This window comes from Nicotiana sylvestris, chromosome 9, assembly GCF_000393655.2.
Source record: "Nicotiana sylvestris chromosome 9, ASM39365v2, whole genome shotgun sequence".
In the NCBI taxonomy this organism is placed as follows: domain Eukaryota; kingdom Viridiplantae; phylum Streptophyta; class Magnoliopsida; order Solanales; family Solanaceae; genus Nicotiana; species Nicotiana sylvestris.
In genome coordinates this window covers 106,958,793-106,976,034 of record NC_091065.1, presented here as the reverse complement: position 1 = coordinate 106,976,034, position 17,242 = coordinate 106,958,793, and the positions used below count along the sequence as shown (strand labels likewise).

At 42.3% G+C, this 17,242-nt stretch overlaps 1 non-coding gene across 1 annotated transcript; it reads right to left on the bottom strand.

Annotated features, from left to right (window-relative positions):
- Positions 1-16,850: 16,850 nt before the first annotated feature.
- On the bottom strand, positions 16,851-16,957 carry LOC138878839 (small nucleolar RNA R71). The gene has a single exon (XR_011402612.1). It is a non-coding gene; the product is annotated as a small nucleolar RNA R71 (small nucleolar RNA).
- Between the last annotated feature and the right edge of the window lie 285 nt (positions 16,958-17,242).

Here is a 17,242-nt window from a genome sequence, read left to right as displayed (position 1 = left end):
GAAACTCACTCGAGGCCCTCGGGACCTTAACCAAACATGCCAACCTATACCATAACATCATTCAAACTTGTTCCAACCTTCGAAACGCTCAAAACAATATCAAAACACCAAATTTGCATCGGATTCAAACCTAAGTATTCCAAAAACTTCCAAATTACGCTTTCGATCAAAAAGTCTATCAAACCACGTCCGAATGTCCTGAAATTTTGCACACACATCCCAAATGACACAACGGACCTACTCCAATTCCCTGAATTCCATTCCGACCCTTAAATCAAAATCTCACCTATCAACCGGAAAACGCCAAAATTCCTATTTCGCCAATTCAAGCCTAAATCTACTCCATACCTCCAAAACATTTTCCGATCACGCTCCTAAGTCCCAAATCATCTCCCAAAGCTATCCGAACCATCAGAACTCACAACTAAGCCCTTTAACACATAAGTCAATATCCGGTTGACTTTTCTAACTTAAGCTTACTCAAAGAGACTAAGTGTCTCAAACCTTACCAAAACCTCTCCGAACCCGAGCCAACCAACCCGATAACACAAAATACAGCTGAACAAGGCAATAAGAAAAAGAAATGGGGGAAACAGGGCGGTAACTCATGAAACGACCGGCTGGGTTGTTACAAAACCTCTTTTTATCTCACCTCGATTTGCGTGCACAGTCCAGACGCATTTCTAGAAAGTTTTTATGTGAAAACTAAGTAAAATAAGGAAATGAGTTTTTAAAATTGATTAAAGTTGACTTTGGTCAACATTCTTGGTAAACAGACCCGGACCCGTGATCCGACAGTCTCGTAGGGTTCGTAGTAAAATATGGGACTTGGGCGTATGCATGGAATAGAATTCCGAGGTCCCAAGCCCGAGAAATAAATTTTTGAAAGAAATTGTCTAACTGAAATTATAAGAGTTTTTAGAAAAGAAAAGATATTTGAAATTGATGGTATCGGGCCCGTATTTTTGTTCCGGAGCCCGGTACAGGTCTTATATAAAATTAAGCTAAATCTGTGAAGTTTGGTAAGAATCGGAGTTCGTTTAGTATAAGTCGAACCTTTATTTGAGAAAAATGGAAATTTTGATTTTCTTGAGTGATTTCATGAATTTGAGGTTTAATTCATAGTTGTTGATGTTATTTTGATGATTTTATCGCACGAGCAAGTTCGTATGACGATTTTGGACTTGCGTGCATATTTGATTTGAAGCCCCGAGGGCTCGGGTGAGTTTTGGATAGGCCACGAAGTGAATTTGGACTTAGGAAAGATTGCTGATATATGGTATTTTTGCCCAGGCCTCTAATCTCGCAATTGCGAAACCAGGCTTCGCAATTGCGAAGTTCTCTGGCTTGGTAATTGTGACCCAGGCGTCGCAAATGCGAACCAAGCCTGGGTAGGCCTTGATCGCAAATGCGAATATAGCAGGTTCCAAATGGGTTCACAATTGGTCGTAATTGCGACATCTGAGACCAGTTAATTGGATTTTGACGGGATTTCATTCATTTTTACAACTCTTCAAACTCTAAAAACATCTTGGGCGGTTTTTCAAAGACATCAACTTTTTCAAATCATTAGTAAGTCATTTCTAACTCATTTTATTCAATCCATAACATCTTTTCACATGATTTCAATTCAAAATCAAGGGGTTTTCATGGGAAATTGGGCGATTTTGGTTAGAACTTAGGATTTTCAAATTTTGGGTATTTGGACCTCGATTTGAGATTCGATTTCAAAACAAATTATATATTTGAGTTCGTGGGTGAATGAGTGATCGACTTTTGGTTCGAACCTCAGGTTTTGACCATGTGGGCCCGGGGTTTATTTTTGATTTTTTGGGGGAAATCATTATAAAACTTATTTTCATGCATTAGAATTGATTCATTTAGCATTTATTGATATCGTTAAGTAAATTGTGGCTAGATACAAGCGAATTGGTGGTGGAATCGAGGGGTAAAGCGATAGTTGAGGCTTGATTGTGTTCGTGGTATTGAGGAAAGTGTTTGGTCTAGCCTTAGCTTGAGGGATTAGGAGTTGTGTCTTATTTTCTATGTGTTAATTGTTGAGTACGACGTATAGGTTTGGTGAAGAGTATCTATACGTCCGTGTCAAGAATGCCCGTGAGTCTTATAATACAATTAATGTGACTCCGTTTTGTATTGTCCATGCTTAATATGATGATTTCTAATGTTGAACAAGGCTTATGAAAATATTCTTGGTAATTGAACATTGTAGAGAATTGGATCAAGTTGAGAATTGAGTTGTAAAGTAATTGTGGAAAAGAGAAGAGGTTTATGATATTGTCTCCCTTGCCGGGATGTTGTAAAGTATTCTTAATATTATTGCTCATGATATTGTTTCCATTGCGGGGATATTATTGATATACTATTGTTCCCTTGCCGGGATTCTATTGTGATTTTGTTGATTCTCTTGCCCGAATTGCTTTATCATTGTTGCTTGGGTAAGGAAGAGTGTAAAAGCATGAAGGGTAATGCCATGCGTGATATTTTTGAGAGAGTGTTAATGCACGAAGGGTGATGCCGTGTCGATATTGTGAATGTAAAAGCACGAAGGGTGATGCTGTGCCATGATATGAGTGATAATGCACGAAGGATAACGTCGTGCCATGATTTTGTGAGGTAAAAGCACGAAGGGTGATGCCGTGCCGATTATATCGATTCTTATGGTGAGAACGAGAGTAAAAGCATGAAGGGTGATGCCGTGCATTTGTCATTGATTTCCTTATTCTTGCTTATAATTGAATTTTGGTGTTCTGTATGTTTCTTTACTGAATTTCTGTTTGTACATGATATTTCCCCGAGCATGTTTCCCCTTCATATCTTTAACTGCTAGTTTATGTCGTTGTACATGATATAATTTATTTATATATTTTTATATGTTAAATATTAAAGATTTTAAATAAAACATGAATAAATATATCATATTCTCCCATATTTTTGTCACGACCAGAATTTCCGTTACCTGTCATGACCCGAATTTCCCACCACCGGGTGTCGTGATGGCGCCTACTATCGGAGCTAGGCAAGCCAAATGTTTAAAACACCTTTCCTGCTTTCTTTCAACAATATAATAAGCGAGACAAAAGCTAAGCGGAAGATTTTAAATTTAAAACAACTGAATACCAAAAGTGCGGAAGTTTGAACCAAAATGATACCCAGAGTTTGGTGTCACTAGCTCACGGACTACTACAGAATGCTAAAAACAATGTCTGAAAGGAAAATACATCATGTTTGTCCGATACAAGATAAACAAACGAAAAAAAACATGGAAAGGGACTTCGGCCTGCGAATGCCAGCTAGGCTACCTCGAGAGTCCCTGGACTGAAGATAGCTCCCAAAAGTCCTACTGCTGCGGTCCGAAAACTGCTCCCTGATCTGTGCACAAAAATGCACAGAGTGCAGCATCAGCACAACTGACTCCATGTGCTGGTAAGTGCCTGGCCTAACCCCGGCGAAGTAGTGACGAGGCTAGACAGGACCTACCACAATTAACCTGTACAGATATATATAGCAAGGGCAAGAAAACAATAACAAGATAATACAAAGTAAGGCTGGGAGGGGACATGCTATCAGGGAGTAACAAATAAAAATAAAATATCGGAAATAAACAGAAGAAACTCCGGTTCCATGATATATATATATATATATATATATATATATATATATATATATATATATCGGCGTGCCAAAAGATCCCATAATATCATATATAAGTGGACGGCGTGCCACACGATCCCATAATATAGTATGTAAGTGGACGGCGTGCCACACGATCCCATAATATAGTATATAAGTGGACGGCGTGCCACACGATCCCATAATATAGTATATAAGTGGGCGGCGTGCCACACGTTCCCATAATATAGTATATAAGTGGACGACGTGCCACACGATCCCATAATATAGTATATAAGTGGACGGCGTGCCACACGATCCCATAATATAGTATATAAGTGGACGACGTGCCACACGATCCCATAATATAGTATATAAGTGGACGGCGTGCCACACGATCCCATAATATAGTATATAAGTGGACGGCGTGCCACACGATCCCAATTTATCTTTATCACAGTGCACAATATGTCACCGGCAACGGAGGCCAATAACCAAGTGGACGGCGTGCCACATGATCCCATAATATAGTTCATAATATCTGACTTCATATAGTAGACCCCTTCAGGGGAGAATAACATCTCAATACCTTAAACTCGGCAAGGGTACAACTAACAGCCCAAAATATCGCGACAAGGGAGAGTATATATATCAGTCTACACATCCCGGCAAGGGAGTAATCACAACACATTCTCTTTTTAAATCACTTCTTCCTCAACTAACACATTCATGTTCGAGCTAACGCTCCAAGAGTACACCAATCACAATTCTACCTCAACCATTCACATCATATGAAACTCATCAAATAAACAAGGAGCTTGTGTCACATTATTCGAATTAAAAGCAATCAAGACTCACGGTCATGCTAGACTCTGGTGCATAGATAACCGTCACCATGTCTATACACCGTACTCCACATTAGCAAGTAGCAAATATCATCCTAATCCTATTCCCTCGAGCCAAAGTTAGAACAAACACTTACCTCGAATGCTCCAATCTCAACTCACGCTTCTAGTATAGCTTTACCTCTTGATTCCACCACCAATCCGCTTGAATCTAGTCATAATTTACTCAATCACATTAATAATTACTAAATGGATCAATCCCAATGCATGCAAATAATTTTACAAGGTTTTTCCCAAAAAGGCCAAAAACACCCCCGGACCCACGTGGTCGAAACTCGAAGTTCGGACAAAAACCCGGTTACCCATTCTCCCACGAATCCAAATATATGCTTTGTTTTGAAATCGGACCCCAAATTGTGGTCCAACTCCTAAATTTGTAGAAAACCTAGGTTCTACCCAAAACACCCAATTTCCCCCATGAAAATCTTTGTTTTGAAGTTGAAATCATGTTAAAAGATGTTAAGAAGTGAAGAAAATGAGTTAGAAATCACTTACCAATCGTTTTGAAGAAGAAAAGTTGTTTGGAAAATCGCCCCTTAGGTTTTGGGTTTTTGAAAAGTGGAAAAATGACTGAAAATCCCGGATTTATACATTTTGCTGGGGGCTGGCGCGGACCGCACAGAAATGCACCACGGCCGTGCCGAGGGAGGGGATTAGTGGGCTTCCTCTGAACCCACCCAGCGCGGACCGCACTGATTTGGTGCGCGACCGTGCTGGTCGACCTGGCTACCCCCTCTGAACCCCACCACATGGACCGCACAAAAAAGTGCCGCGGCCGCGTGGTTGCCAGCGCGGACCGCGCGGAAATGGCCGCGGCCGCACCGGACCTGCAACACCTGAACCTGCATTTTTTTAAGTTTAAGACCTCCCGGGCCCCACTCGAAACTCACCCGAGCCCTCGGGGCTCCAAACCAAACATGCACACAACCTTAAAACATCTTACGGACTTACTCGTGCGATCAAATCGCCAAGATAATATCATATACATAGAATCAAGCCTCAAAACACATGATTTTCTCTCAACTTTCATAAAACTCAAATTCACCATTTTAATTCCGAAACACGTCATATGACGTCCGTTTTTAGCCAAACTTTACAGATAGTGCTTAAAACACATTTAAGACTCGTACCGGGCGTCGGAACCAAAATACGAGCCCGATACCACAGTTTTCTGATCAATTTTCTTCTTCATTTTCCTTAATTAATTTTAGAAAACAATTTCACACAAAAATTCATTTCTCGGGCTTGGGACCACAGAATTTGATTCCGGGCACACGCCCAAGTCCCATATTTTTCTACGGACCCTCCGGGACCGTCGAATCACAAGTCCGGGTCCGCTTACCCAAAATGTTGACCGAAGTCAATATTATGCATATTAATATCTAAATTCATCAAATTTCTCACAAAATTCGCATATTTCAACATAAAAGCTTTCCGGCTTTGCGCCCGGACTGCGCACACAATATCGAGGAAACTAAAAGCGAGGTTTTCAAGGCTTCGGAAGCACGGAACAAGGAATAATTACGGTGATGACCCTTTGAATCGTCACATTCTCCACCTCTAAAACAACCGTTCGTCCTCGAATGGACAAAAGAAAGAAGTACCTGAGTCGAGAAATAAATGAGGATAACGGCTCCGCATTTCGGACTCGGACTCCCAGATCGACGCCTCAGGAGGCTGACCTCTACACTGAACATGTACCGAAGGAAAACTCTTCGACCTCAACTGTCGAACCTGCCGGTCTAGAATAGCCACCGGCTCCTCTTCGTATGACAGATCTTTGTCCAATTGGACAGTGCTGAAATCTAACACGTGCGATGGATCTCCGCGATACTTCCGGAGCATAGACACATGAAACAAGGGATGCACAACTGACAAGCTAGGTGGCAAGGCAAGTCTATAAGCCACCTTTCCCACACGATCAAGAATCTCAAATGGACCGATGAACCTAGGGCTGAGCTTGCCCTTCTTCCCAAATCTCATCACGCCCTTCATAGGCGATACACGGAGCAATACCCGCTCACCAACCATGAAAGCAACATCTCTAACCTTGCGGTCTGCATAACCCTTCTGTCTGGACTGAGCTGTACGAAGTCTATCCTGAATAATCTTGACCTTGTCCAAGGCCTCCTGAACCAGATCCATACCCAATAATCGAGCCTCTCTCGGCTCAAACCATCCAACTGGAGACTGACATCGCCTACCAAACAACGCCTCATACGGAGCCATCTGAATGCTATACTGGTAGCTGTTGTTGTAGGCGAACTCTGCTAAAGGCAAAATCTGGTCCCACGAGCCTCCAAAATCAGTGACACAGGCTCGGAGCATGTCCTCAAGGATCTGAATAGTCCTCTCGGACTGACCGTCCGTCTGGGGATGAAATGCTGTACTCAACTCAACCTGGGTGCCCAACTCTCGCTGAACCGCTCTCCAAAAATGCGAGGTAAACTGCGTACCCCGATCCGAAATGATAGATAGCGGCACCCCATGAAGGCGAACAATCTCCCTGATATAAATCTCGGCTAACCTTTCAGACGAATAGGTGGCTGCAACAGGAACAAAATGCGCTAACTTGGTCAGCCTATCAACAATAACCCAAACCGCATCAAACTTCTTCCGAGTCATCGGAAGTCCAGTAACAAAATCCATAGTAATCCTCTCCCATTTCCACTCGGGAAGCTCAATCCTCTGAAATAAACCACCGGGCCTCTGATGCTCGTACTTAACCTGCTGACAGTTCAAACAACGAGCCACATATGCAACAATGTCTTTCTTCATTCCACGCCACCAATAGTGCTGCCTCAAATCCTGATACATCTTCGCGGATCCCGGGTGAATAGAATACCGAGAACTGTGGGCCTCCGCTAAGATCAACTCTCGAATCCCATCAACATTGGGCACACAAACTCGCCCCTGCAATCTCAATACACCATCATCATCTAAGGTCACTTTCTTGGCACCTCCACGCTGCACCGTGTCCCTCAAGACACACAAATGAGGATCATCGAACTGCCGATCGCGGATACGCTCCAATAACGAAGAACGAGCGACCGTGCAAGCTAATACTCGACTAGGCTCAGAAATGTCCAACCTCACCAACTGATTGGCCAAAGCCTGCACGTCCAAAGCAAGCGGTCTCTCACCGACCGGAATATAAGCAAGACTGCCCGTACTGGCTGACTTCCTACTCAAGGCATCAGCCACCACATTGGCCTTTCCCGGGTGATATAAGATAGTGATGTCATAATCTTTCAACAATTCCAACCACCTCCTCTGCCTCAAATTTAACTCCTTTTGCTTGAACAAATACTGAAGACTCTTATGATCCGTGAACACCTCACACGCCACACCATACAGATAGTGTCTCCAAATCTTCAATACGTGAACAATGGCTACCAACTCCAAATCATGCACTGGATAGTTCTTCTCATGAACCTTCAACTGCCTCGAAGCATAGGCAATGATCTTGCCATCCTGCATCAATACTGCACCAAGTCCAATGCGAGATGCATCACAATAGACTATATAGGGCCCTGAACCTGTGGGCAAAACCAACACCGGTGCCGTGGTCAGAGCTATCTTGAGCCTCTGAAAGCTCGCCTCACACTCGTCTGACCATCTGAACTGAGCACCTTTATGGGTCAATCTGGTCATAGAGGCTGCAATGGATGAAAACCCTTCCACGAATCGACGGTAGTAACCTGGTAACCCCAGGAAACTCCGAATCTCCGTAGCTGAAGCTAGCCGAGGCCAGTTCTTGACTGCCTCTGTCTTCTTCGGGTCTACTTGAATACCTGCTGCTGATACGATATGACCCAAGAATGCGACCGAACTCAACCAAAACTCGCACTTCGAGAACTTAGCATACAACTGACTATCCTTCAGGGTCTGAAGAACCGCTCTGAGGTGCTGCTCATGCTCCTCCTGACCGCGGGAGTATATAAGAATATCGTCAATGAAGACTATCACGAACAAGTCCAAATAAGGTCTGAACACTCGGTTCATCAACTCCATGAACGCTGTTGGGGCATTAGTCAATCCGAATGACATGACCAAAACTCATAGTGCCCATACCGAGTGCAAAATGCTGTCTTAGGGACATCAGACGCCCTAATCCTCAGCTGGTGGTAGCCAGATCTCAAATCTATCTTTGAAAACACCCTCGCACCCTGAAGCTGGTCGAATAAGTCGTCGATCCTCGGCAGTGGGTACTTATTATTAATCGTCACCTTGTTCAATTGCCGGTAGTCAATGCACATCCTCATCGAACCATCCTTTTTCTTCACAAATATCACCGGTGCGCCCCAAGGCGAAACACTGGGTCTAATGAAACCCTTCTCAAGAAAATCCTGAAGCTGACCCTTTAGCTCCTTCAATTCTGGCGGTGCCATACAATACGGCGAAATGGAAATGGGCTGAGTGCCCGGAGCCAGATCAATACAAAAATCAATATCCTTGTCGGGCTGCATGCCCGGCAAGTCTGAAGGGAAGACCTCGGGAAACTCCCGAACAATAGGAACAGAATCAATAGACGGGACCTCAGCGCTGGAGTCGCGAACATAAGCCAGATAAGCTAGACACCCCTTCTCGACCATGCGTCGAGCCTTCACATAAGAAATAACGCTGCGAGAAGAATGACCAGGAGTCCCTCTCCATTCTAAACGGGGCAAATCTGGCAACGCCAAGGTCACGGTCTTGGCATGGCAATCCAAGATCGCATGATATGGGGACAACCAATCCATCCCTAATATGACGTCGAATTCCACCATATCCAAGAGCAACAAGTCAACACGGGTCTCGAGACCCCCTGAATACCACAACACAGGAACGATGAACCCAGTCCACCACTATAGAATCCCCCACTGGTGTTGACACATAAACAAGAATACTCAACGAGTCACTAGGCATAACCAAATAGGGTACAAAATAGGACGACACATATGAATACGTAGATCCGGGATCAAATAGCACAGAAGCATCCCTATCACAGACCAGAATAGTACCTGTAATCACAACATCTGATGACTCAGCCTCTGGCCTGGCTGGCAAAGCATAACAACGGGGCTGGGCCCCACCTCCCTGAATCATATCCTTGGGACGATCTGCTGATGGCTGACCCCTACCTCTAGCGGTCTGAGCTCCACCTCTAAGACCTCTACCTCTACCTCTATGTCCTTTACCCCCGCCTCTAGCTGGCTGGGCAGGCTGTGGGGCAACTGGTGCCTGAATCATCGGGCGAGGACCCTGCTGCTGCGAGCTGATTGAAGCTCGGGGGCAATATCTGGCAATGTGGCTCACATTGCCGCAAGTATAACAAGCCCTCGGCTGCTGAGAATAATGAAGTGGTGGTGCACTGATAGGTGCTGATGGTAAACTGAAGAGCTGCTGGTTAGAATACTGCAGTTGAGAACCACGACCACCCGGTGTACCATGAGAAGCCTGGAGAGCTGACTGAAAGGGCCTCGGAGGATGGCCTCTACCATAAGAATCCCTACCTCCAGACGAGGTACCACTGAATTTACCCGAATGACGGGGCCTCTTATCAGACCCATGACCACCTCCCTGAGAAAGTGCCAGCTCTATCCGATGGGCACTATCTGCCGCCTCCTAAAATGTAATCTCACTCCCGGCACTCATGGCCATCTGAGCACGGATAGGCTGAACCAACCCATCAACAAACCTCCGCACCCTCTCTCTCGGTGGGGAGTATCACAATGGCATGACGAGCGAGATCAATGAACCAGGTCTCATACTGGGTAACCGTCATAGGACCCTGTTGGAGACGCTCAAACTGCCTGCGAAGAGCATCTCGCTGAGTAACTGGAAGAAACTTCCCCAGAAATAACTCTGAAAACTGATCCCAGGTCAATGATGGCGACCCTGCTGGCCTGGCTAAACAGAAATCCCTCCACCAAGTCTTGGCGGATCCTGCCAGGCAAAAAGTGGCGAAGTCGACCCCAGTGGTCTCTACAATGCCCATAGTCCGTAGAACCTCATGACAGCTGAAGATGAAATCCTGAGCATCCTCTGAAGGAGTGCCACTATATGTAGTAGTGAAGAGCTTGGTGAAACGATCAAGCCTCTACAAAGCATCCGCAGACATAGCCGCACCATCACTGGACTGAGCCGCAATACCTGGCAGGGCTGCCACAACTGGCTGAACTGCCACGGCTGGCTGAACTGCTGGAACCTGAGCCTGAGGAGCTACCGGCTCTGGAGTACGAGTATCGGGAGTCTGAACTCCTCCCCAGCCTGAGATGTGGCTGGATCTACGGGAAGCAAACCCGCTCTAGAAATGCCCTCCATAAAGCCTGGCAGTCAGACAAAAGTGTCCTGAAGCACTGGAGTGGCTATGAAACCCTCTAGGACCTGAACTGGGCCCACCGGAGCTGCTGGAGCTGGAACCCCTTCGTCGTAGTCAACATAAGGCTCCACCTCTGGTACTGCCGCTCGGGGCTGAGCTCTGCCCCGGCCTCGGCCTCTGCCTCGCCCTATGGCCCTAATAGGAGCTGCTGCTGGGGGCTCAGGCTGCTGCGCGGTAGAAGAGGAAGCACGTGTTCTCTCCATCTGCGAAAGAACAGAGTGGAAAGACAATCAGTACTTGAGAAACAGAATCACACGACAAGAATGAACAAAGTAAAGTTTTCTTAACTCAGTAGCCTCTGCGGGATAAATATAGACGTCTCCGTACCGATCCCTCAGACTCTACTGAGCTTGTCTATGAGTTGTGAGACCTAAGTAACCTAGTGCTCTGACACCAACCTGTCACGACCCGAATTTCCATTACCTGTCACGACCCGAATTTCCCACCACCGGGTGTCGTGATGGCGCCTACTATCGGAACTAGGCAAGCCAAATGTTTAAAACACCTTTACTGCTTTCTTTCAACAATATAATAAGCGAGACAAAAGCTAAGCGGAAAACTTTAAATTTAAAATAACTGAAAACCAAAAGTGCGGAAGTTTGAACCAAAATGCTACCCAGAGTTTGGTGTCACTAGCTCACGGACTACTACAGAATTCTACAAACAATGTCTAAAAGGAAAATATATCATGTTTGTCTGATACAAGATAAACAAACGAAAAAAACATGGAAAGGGACTTCGGCCTGCGAATGCCAGCTAGGCTACCTCGAGAGTCTCTGGACTGAAAATAGCTCCCAAAAGTCCTACTGCTGCGGTCCGAAAACTGCTCCCTGATCTGTGCACATAAATGCACAGAGTGCAGCATCAGCACAACCGACTCCATGTGCTGGTAAGTGCCTGGCCTAACCCCGGCGAAGTAGTGACGAGGCTAGACAGGACCTACCACAATTAACCTGTACAGATATATATAGCAAGTGCAAGAAAACAATAACAAGATAATACAAAGTAAGGCTGGGAGGGGACATGCTATCGGGGAGTAACAGATAAAAATAAAATATCGGAAATAAATAGAAGAAACTCCGGTTTCCATGATATATATATATATATATACAGTGGACGATATATATATATATATATATATATATATATAGTGGACGGCGTGCCACAAGATCTCATATTATCATATATAAGTGGACGGCGTGCCACACGATCCCATAATGTAGTATGTAAGTGGACGGCGTGCCACACGATCCCATAATATAGTATATAAGTGGACGGCGTGCCACACGATCCCATAATATAGTATATAAGTGGACGGCGTGCCACACGATCCCATAATATAGTATATAAGTGGACGGCGTGCCACAAGATCCCATAATATAGTATATAAGTGGACGGCGTGCCACACGATCCCATGATATAGTATATAAGTGGACGGCGTTCCACACGATCCCAATTCATCTTTATCACAGTGCAAAATATGTCACCAGCAACGGAGGCCAATAACCAAGTGGATGGCGTGCCACACGATCCCATAATATAGTTCATAATATCTGACTTCATATAGTAGACCCCTTCAGGGGACAATAACATCTCAATACCTTTAACCCGTCAAGGGTACAGCTAACAGCCCAAAATATCCCGACAAGGGAGAGTATATATATCAGTCTACACATCCCGGCAAGGGAGTAATCACAACACATTCTCTTTTTAAATCACTTCTTCCTCAACTAACACATTCATGTTAGAGCTAACGCTCCAAGAGTACACCAATCTCAATTCTACCTCAACCGTTCACATCATATGAAACTCATCAAATAAACAAAGAGCTTGTGTCACATTATTCGAATTAAAAGTAATCAAGACTCACGGTCATGCTAGACTCCGGTGCATAGATAACCGTCACCATGCCTATACACCGTACTCCACATTAGCAAGTAGCAAATATCATCCTAATCCTATTCCCTCGAGCCAAAGTTAGAACAAACACTTACCTCGAATGCTCCAAACTCAACTCATGCTTCTAGTATAGCTTTACCTCTTGATTCCACCACCAATCCGCTTGAATCTAGTCATAATTTACTCAATCACATTAATAATTACTAAATGGATCAATCCCAATGCATGAAAATAATTTTTACAAGGTTTTTCCCAAAAAGGCCAAAAACACCCCCGGACCCACGTGGTCGAAACTCGAAGTTCCGACCAAAACCCGGTTACCCATTCTCCCACGAATCCAAATATATGCTTTGTTTTGAAATCGGACCCCAAATTGAGGTCCAACTCCTAAATTTGTAGAAAACCTAGGTTCTACTCAAAACACCCAATTTCCCCCATGAAAATCTTTGTTTTGAAGTTGAAATCATGTTAAAAGATGTTAAGAAGTGAAGAAAATGAGTTAGAAATCACTTACCAATCGTTTTGAAGAAGAAAAGTTGTTTGGAAAATCGCGAAAAGTGGAAAAATGACTGAAAATCCCGGATTTATACATTTTGCTGGGGGATGGCACGGACCGCACAGAAATGCACCACGGCCGCGCCGAGGGAGGGGATTAGTGGGCTTCCTCTGAACCCACCCAGCGCGGACCGCACTGATTTGGTGCGCGGCCGCGTTGGTCGACCTGGCTACCCCCTCTGAACCCCACCACGCGGACCGCACAGAAAAGTGCCGCGGCCGCGTGGCTGCCAGCGCGGACCACGCGGAAATGGCCGCGGCCGCACCGGACCTGCATCACCTGAACCTGCATTTTTTTTAAGTTTAAGACCTCCCGGGCCCCACTCGAAATTCACCCGAGCCCTCGGGGCTCCAAACCAAACATGCACACAACCTTAAAATATCTTACGGACTTACTCGTGCGATCAAATCGCCAAGATAACATCATATACATAGAATCAAGGCTCAAAACACATGATTTTCTCTCAACTTTCATAAAACTCAAATTCTCCATTTTAAGTCCGAAACACGTCATATGACGTCTGTTTTTAGCCAAACTTTACAGATAGTGCTTAAAACCCATTTAAGACTCGTACCGGGCATCGGAACCAAAATACGAGCCCGATACCACAGTTTTCTGATCAATTTTCTTCTTCATTTTCCTTAATTAATTTCAGAAAATAATTTCACACAAAAATTCATTTCTCGGGCTTGAGACCTCAGAATTTGATTCCGGGCACACGCCCAAGTCCCATATTTTTCTACGGACCCTCCGGGACCGTCGAATCACAGGTCCGGGTCCGTTTACCCAAAATGTTGACCGAAGTCAATATTATGCATATTAATATTAAAATTCATCAAATTTCTCATAAAATTTGCATATTTCAACATAAAAGCTTTCCGGCTTCGCGCCCGGACTGCGCGCGCAATATCGAGGCAACTAAAAGCGAGGTTTTCAAGGCCTCGAAAGCACGGAACAAGGAATAATTACGGTGATGACCCTTTGGGTCGTCACAATTTTCTAACATACTTCGCAGGAGAAAGAGCATATGAAAATCGAAGAAAAGAAGCAAAAAAAGTGGGAATTGAGTAGCCAACTGGGAATGAAGAGGAAAATGGACTAAAGCACCATAGTTGCGACAATAGAAATTGGGAATCATAGAGGAAATCATATAGTTGCAACTAGAGAACTATAGTTGAAACTATAGCCTTTCTCTGCAAAAGGAAGCTCAATTGATAAGGCCATAGTTGCAAATATGGAGAATCTTAGGCAAAAAAACTCTATAAATAGAGAGTAAATGTTGGAAAGAAGACATAGTATCTTACGAGAGAAAACTAATCTTTGGTCTCTCTTTGTCTTTAGTATTTTCTACTAGTTGTCTTTCTTTTAGAAGAATAATTTTCCTTCATAAGTTCTTTGTTCTAAATTAGTTTTTATTACTTAGTAGTGGAGTAACTTCTTTGTTGGGATAGTTGATGAAGCTTGATATATATATATATATATATATATATATATATATATATATATATATATATATATATATATAAAACTATCTCAGTTTAATACATCTTTGGCTTGAAACTTTCTTTTTATATTTTGTACTGTGCCATAATAATAGTTTTAATTAATCATTATTATCACTTCTACATAGTTTTTATCTCTAAATTATTTTTATACTGATTTTGTAATTGTCACGAAGCAAAATTGATATATAATAACCAATGGATAAAATAGTAGAGTGAGAGTAATTTTTAGTAAACTATTATTCCAAGTTCGTAATCTTGCTTGCCTCAGTTTTAATTCTCACGGAGGAATTATTGTAGGCAAGATTATTGATTTTTTTTAGTAAAAATATTCTCACGAAGTTTTTACTACCTCTTAGCACAATTCAAGCAAGAAAAATATTTCGGTCTAATCGTCACTAGTTTTAACTCAATTAATCACATAACCTCACAGAGTGTTATTAATTGACTACTTCTTAGTGAGCTAAATATAATTGTATTAGCAATAAATAATTATTCTTTAGAGAAATACATGTAAAAAATTGAGATTTTATTGTAATATATTATCAAGTGAATTCAACGATTCCCAACTCTTTTAAATTATAAATCTTCCGCAAGTTCTTGGTTTTTATTTAAGTAACTAATAAGTTTTAAACCTCACTCACTTTTCATCAAATTGATTCTCTCAAATAGTAGTTGTAATATTAAAAGTCTGTAGCATAGATGTTTCAATCTCTGTGGGACGATATCATAAACTATACTAGAATTTGACAAAGCACGAGCAGGAAAATCCTATACATATTGGCCTGGTCAAATTTTTGGCGCCGTTGTCGGGGATTGGCATTCATCTACTTCAGATTAAATATTTTGTTACTGATTTGAGACATTAGTATTTTTAATTATCTGTTACTCTTAGTGTTTCTTCCTATTATTGCTATCATTAGCTTTCCTTCGTTATATTTAGTGTAATTATTATTAGTACTATCACCTCTTGTATCATTTTTTTTTCTCATTGCCAGTACTTCGACGTATTTTTATTTTTATTTTTCAATATAGTTTGATGTTACATATTATTATTTTCTTATCACTGTTTATTTATAATTATTTTTCTGTAATTATATTATTATTATTGTTAGTATTAGTACTTCTATAATGTTATTCTTACTGATCACTATTATTTACTAGTACAACTTTTGTTTACAATTAATAATACTATACTATTCCAATTCATTGTTAGTATTACTACTGATGCTTACTTGTTAGTTTCATTGTTTTATATATTTTTTTATTTTACTAGACTAATTACTAGTATTATTATCTATAATATTGTGGTTTTTTTTTCTTCACTAAGTATTTATATTTGAAATTTACTTTAGTTTAGTTACTATACTAGAAATTAATGTTAATTTTTTTTACTTTCAAAATTTTAAGTAGTTTATGACCCGCTCTTCTATAAACGAATTGGCTAATTATGATCCTGAAATTGAAAGATATCTTCGATTGCGCAAGAACGAACAAACATCGTCTTCTCAAGGAGCAACTTGTGAAGAAATAGAAAACCAGGAAGCAGAGGACATTAATCCACTTGGGATTCCACCACCGGTCCATGTAGAGGAGCAATTTGATGAAGTGGCGCCAAGGCAAGCTAACAGAATCCTTAGGGATTATGCTAGACCTGATCGCTTCAACTGTGAATCTATGTCAGGAAGCCCCCAGTGGCAGCCAACAACTTTGAAATCAGGACTGGCCTAATTCAGACAATTCAACAATCTTGTATCTTCACTGGTGATACAAGTGAAGACCCACATAGTCATTTAATTGATTTTCTAGAACTTTTAGAAACTGCTAAGTATAATGGAGTACCTCATGAAGCTATCAAGTTAATGCTATTTCCTTTTTCTTTAAAAGGAGATGCCAAGACTTGGTTGCGAAGTTTGCCTCAAGGGTCCATTACGACATGGGACCAGATGACTCAGAAGTTTTTAAACAAATATTATTCCCCTGCTAAAACAACAAAGTTAAGACAAGACATATCTAATTTCTTGCAGACTGACACTGAGTCAGTTTATTAAGCTTGGGAAAGATTAAAAGCAATGTTAAGAAAATGCCCACACCATGACATTCCTGAACATATGCAATTGTACATTTTTTATCACGGGCTAAAACCCTCTGCTAGAAATGTGATAGATGCAGCTGCAGGAGGTTCTGTAATGGGAAAAACCACAGAGGAAGCATTGCAACTATTGAATGAAATTTCTGAGAATGCTATCCAATGGCCATCTGAGCGTGTAATCATTAAAAAGGATGCTACGGTAAATCAGGTTGATGCTTTAAATACACTAACACAACGAATTATTTCTTTGGCACAAAAGTTTGAATCTTTTTAGGTGAATACACAACAATCAAA